The 5,967-nt window shown below is 34.7% G+C and overlaps 1 pseudogene; it reads right to left on the reverse strand.

Annotated features, from left to right (window-relative positions):
- LOC104759465 overlaps positions 1–5,557 on the reverse strand; it is a 35,652-nt pseudogene extending 30,095 nt beyond the window's left edge.

Raw genomic sequence — 5,967 nt, forward strand, 5'->3', positions numbered from 1 at the left:
TGCTCGACCACGTTTCTCTAGCGAGAGCTAGGTATGGAAGTGGTTGAGTCTGAGTAGCTTTTGCCAAGAGATTGGATTAGCTAAGTTGTGATGTTCATTGTTTAGGGATACCTTGCTTGTGGTATGTTAAACACTCTTTAGACTAGGATACTCTACCGACATCAATTACCCCATTCTCAGGACTTCTTTCTTTCTGATTTTTANCCATTGTCACCATCTCTGTTTCGTCCAAGCCATTGTCACCATCTCCGTCTCGTCCGAGCCATTGTCACCATCTCCGTTTCATCCGAGCTATCCGTCCAAGCCATGCTCCTCAGCCTTCCATCCGAGCTATGATGACATTGGATTCCATTCGACGCACACGGACTCGATCGCACATGTCGGGAAGAAGGACGTTTGGTTTCACACGCTTCAGGAGATTACCGAACCGACGCTTTACCTTGTCGTTTTAAGTTTTAGGGCTTTCCATGTTGGACTACTATATATACATTTTGTTAAGTCTTTGCGGAGACATCTTATCTTTTTATCTCATTTTCGTTCCCAGAAGGTTTTAACCTAGCATCCAAAAAAAACGTTCTCAGACTTGTATTCCGATATCTTTGAGATTATTGAGATTTTGCATTTGATTCCTTCTACAAAGTTGTTCATCTTATTTTTATCTACCTAATAATGCTTGTTTCAATGATTTCTGTTTTTGCATCCTTGACTATGATTTTCGGATCTGAGTAGTGTGTTAGTTCTTGAGGATGGGATAGATTAGGTGGAGGATCTTAGGATGTAGAGTGTTTAAGCTTTGATTGTATGATTCCCTTCTGGACTAGAGTTAGAATTACTAGTTTCTCTCTGATCAATTGGAACTAGGTTCGAGACATTTCCGCACCCAAAAGGTGTTTGATGAAATGTCTGACCAACTAGTGCCAGAGACTTACGTTCCTAGCCTAAGAGATTAGTTGTCTAGGATGTTTGTTGACACGAATGAACTTGTCTGTCATGCCTGCTCGACCACGTTTCTCTAGCGAGAGCTAGGTATGGAAGTGGTTGAGTCTGAGTAGCTTTTGCCAAGAGATTGGATTAGCTAAGTTGTGATGTTCATTGTTTAGGGATACCTTGCTTGTGGTATGTTAAACACTCTTTAGACTAGGATACTCTACCGACATCAATTACCCCATTCTCAGGACTTCTTTCTTTCTGATTTTTATTACATTCCTGGAACTGTTTCGTTTGTTCATGCTTAGAATCGTTTGCGTCTTTATTCACTTTCGCTTCTTGTCATGCATTCTTGTTTCTAGTTCTGTGACTCACTTCCGTTTTGCATTTTGATTATTCTAGGACTGTTAGATAAAAACACTCTTTGAATTGGCTTAACTTGTGACATCTTGATTGCATTTTGAGTGATAGTAAACTTTCCCAACTGGATTAACACCTTAAGTACTACAACTACGTAAGGTTAATTGAACCTGCTAGGAGACACAAAAATCTTAGTATCAGCGGTGTACCGCGGGTCCTAATCTAGTATCTACTTAATAATTGTTGATCTTTCTTCTAACTAAACAATTTATAGAAACAAACTAATTTGACAAAACTAATATTTAATGCTAACAATAAAGATATCTGCAAATCACAAACTAACATTTAAAGGAGTAAATGTATTCATCCGATTTAAATGTAATATAAAAAAACTATTACTCTAACGAATTTAAGACAATTTCTATATTTATTATATTCAATATTTTAAATTCAATAACTTTTATATTTTAAACTAAATAATGACAAAACATTATATTTCTGCACTGTATACATTTAAAATCAAAGGTTTGATATAATTCATATATTATAAAAAAGTAAACATAAAACACAGTTATCTATATATTTCTGGACTATACTGTATAAGGGTAGTACATTTAAAAATATTAATAACTTACATATATAGTTAATCTATTGTACAAATTACAATTTATCTTCTTGTTTAAAAAAATATAGTTCCGCGGTGTACCGCGGGCAAATATCTAGTATCTTTGTAAGAATTGAAAGATTAACAAAATATATTTTTTTTTTGACAAAACAAACTTTCATTAAACTTAAATCCTCAAAGGAGGGATCTTCTTACAACTTAGAATCAAAAGGTTACAAGAAAAGTAAAGATAGACACTACACGAGTCTTCCAACAAGATGCACAACCTTGGGGAGTTTCCAAAGGGTGAAAGATCTTTTGGAGTCTTGCAGGTTCAAGATTGAAGGCAAACTTCAGGAAATCCCTAACCAATAGCTGGTTAAACTTCGCTCTTATGATAGACGCATAGGAGCTTTTAAAAGTGTGCTCCATGGAGGAGGCTGAGGGGTGAGATGGTTGTCGAGTGGTCATGGTGATTGAAGAAGATGCAACCGGGAAAGGCGGTAGCAGGGCCATGGGGTCAAAAGGTTCAAGGGTGGAATGCAGGCAAGCTGTCGGAACGGATTCATAATTATATCTAAATAAAGCAAGCGTCCGGACAGGGTTAAAAGACTGACCTCGACATATTAGTCTAAGAAGCAGCTTTGGAGACATCGATGTTCTGCTACCGAGATAAACTCGTCTTGACCAAGCAGAGATAACTGATGCGACCATAGGGATGCCAAATAGTTCTTGATTGGGATCAGATGTCGGGTGGGGTGGATAAGGGAAGCTGGTGAAAGCAAGGTAACCCCAACATCTTAACGGTGGGATCATAATGCCAAGTTTCACCAAGCAGTCTCCCTCGAAGAGATAATCCCTGGGAGATCCATATAAAGCGGTTTCCAAATAACTATCATACCAATCTACCAAAGATGATGGCTTAAGGATCAGAAGTAGACTTTGAACTAGTGATACCATTGAGCACATCAAGCGTTGAATGGAGAGGGAGAGAGTGGAGTTAATATCAAACCTGGATTCACACTGGACTGGACACAAAAGGGTTTCAAGTAAATTATAAGAAGCCAATGTTCTGCTATCGAGGGAGCCTCGTCTTGACCAAGCAGTTAACATCGAGTCTAAACAATTTGACCTTGAAGTAATACGATTATAGACGGATCAGGGAAGGTTCCAGTGGAGGGATGATTCATAGTCTAATGAGAAAGGACTATCTACCAGGGTTCCAAAATAAGATTGGGGAGCAAACCTGGACCAAAGAGGTAACGGGGTTGGAACAGAGCAAGCCGGGGTTATGGTGTTCATTGTCAAGATCTTCAAAGGCTCTGGTGTCAACACAGAGCTCCTGTCCCGCTCCCGCCAAGTCGAACACTTGGAGGGAGGATATAAGTCCGAGGATAGGTGAGATGTTAAAGTTGATTGTGGACAAAACCCGATCGAGAGGTAAGCACCAAGGAAATCAGGGCAATCGGGGGGTTGAGGAATGAAATCAGTCAGCTGGATACTCAGATGAGCAGCCGCACTGAAAGAGGAGGATGGAAACGGAGGGACGATGGGAACTGATTGAGACTGATGCGAAAACGGAGGTGAGATCTGGACTCTCCAGAGACCTCCAGTGAAAAGAGCCAAAAGCACATACGAGAAGAGTACAGAGAGGTAGTAGAGGAGCAGGGAGCTTGAGAGATCCCGACGCCAGCGAGCCGGAGCTATACCGGCGTCGGAGTAAGGTGAGTATAGCGGCGCCTCGATTGTCGTGCCTGAGAGAGTTAGGGCGAACTCCTTGGAATATGTGGAATATAAAAAAAAAAGGGGACCCCCTTAAAGATTAACAAAATATAATTCGAAAAAAACTGAATCAACATTATTTAAGATATATTTGTTATGTTGTTATCTCATAAGTACTAATTTTACCTCATGTCATAATCAATTTAAAATGAGTGAAATTTATAAAATAAAAACATGCATAAAGATATAGATATTTTCATCAAATAACTGAAGATTCATTCCTATAAATTATAATTTATTCCTAATTATCTTATGTTTTAACATATGCATTACAAAAATATATGTGTTGAAATTATAAAATCAAACATAAAAAATATTATTAATATTCTTAAATGGTTTTTTAAAAATGATGCATACTAATATTTTAAATTATTTTAATCTAAAATAAATTTCATCGTTCCACATTCATTTTAATAATCACATTTAACTAGCTATTTCATCGTAAAACCATAATTCACTTCTTCACGGATTAGAGTTAAAAAAAAAAAAAAATATGAGCATCATATGAGAGAATATGTGTATTGGTTAGTATTTTAAATTTAATAATAAAAATAATCAAGAAAAAAATCATTTAACATCCACAAAATTTTGGGAAATCCAAAAATATTCAAAATATTATTTTTCTATATGTCATAATTTCATAAGTAATACTTTTTTCAATTTTCATCAATTAACCAAAAATTCATTCCTAAAAACTCTTTTTTTTTTCCAGGTTTCTCATATTATTACATGCATTAAAATCTTTAAAATAAAATATGTAAAGCTATACTAATACACATCATGTATTGAAATTTATTTCTTTTTAAGTTCATTATTCTTTCTAGATTTTGTGTACTTACTTACAATAAAAATTTATATCACAACGATAAATACAATTTATATCCGACTAAAATTATGTTAAATAACTTATGTTATTCTTTTTAACTTTGTTATTCATTATTTATTGATTAATATACATGCTTAATAAATTAAGTTTTTGGTTATACATGTCATAATTTATTGATAACACATGTATAATATAATTAGCATAAAATGAAAAATATATTGATTTTGTTATTTTCTTTTTTTATTTAGAAAATAATATTTTCAAAATATAAACATGGAAAATTCTGTGAATATAATTAGCTTTCCTACTACGTTTACAAAAAAACTTGACACGTATCAACATCTAATCAATATATTTGAAACGTGTTATAATTTTATTAATGGGTAACTTTGATATCAAACTTTATATAATAAGATATTTATCAACAAACAAAAGCTACATCATTGATATAACTATAGGATAAATCATACACAATGTTCAGATATGCAGAGTGTGATCTCTTTGAAATCGCGTACTAGATTTAACTATAAACAAACTTCATTAGTAGTATAAATCCAGGACATACGTCTTCAGCCCATATAAACACGTACGTATTTATCAACAAACAAATAATTAGTGAAATTCATTACAATGTTGAGATATTGACAACGAAAAAAACTACTTTTACGAGCGTGAGTTCCGCCGACAAACAGGGCAAGAACCATGAATCTTGAGCCACGGATCGATACATCCGACGTGGAAACAGTGGTCACATTGTGGTATGAACCGTACGGTCTCTTTGCTAGCATATTCTGAAAAACAAATGGGGCAGATAATACCATTAGTACCCGGAAGCCTTCTACTTTCTCCCAACTCCACTTTCTTGTATGATTCTATTGTAGACTGGTCAAGACCTGTAGTGACCACAACCTCTCTTGGTTGTTGATTTACTGTTCTGGCTGCGAAAGCTGTATTTTGTCTTCTCTGAGTGACGAACCTCTCAGAATTGTATATACGGATAACAACACAAGTAGTGAAGATGGTGATTCCTCCGATTGTGCAAAGGGTAATAAGTAGTACTCGTAATCTAGTGCTTAGACCACCTGCCAAATAACGTTACTCGTTAATTAGGAAATTAGTGACCAAGATTTATATAGCTTACAAGTATGTATTAGTTTTGTCGTTGTGGATCACCACCCGAATTTCAAACATGCCAATATCATATTGTTGACAAAATAGTAATAGAATATTAGTTTCATTTTTGTATATTTTTGTAATTAATATTCAGTTTAAGAAATGTAATTATCAAAATTGAATTGAATCTAATATGATTATGTTTGATATGAGTTTCAATTCGATTTTCATTAGAATGTATATTTTATTTATAGATTTTTAAAATAAGTAAGATGGTTGAAATTTGTAGAATTGTAATATCTTATATAATATGAGAAAGTTTTTCTCAACTTTTGCTAAGGAGATGACACTTGCC

The sequence above is a fragment of the Camelina sativa genome, chromosome 17, assembly GCF_000633955.1.
Source record: "Camelina sativa cultivar DH55 chromosome 17, Cs, whole genome shotgun sequence".
Classification (NCBI taxonomy): Eukaryota; Viridiplantae; Streptophyta; class Magnoliopsida; order Brassicales; family Brassicaceae; genus Camelina; species Camelina sativa.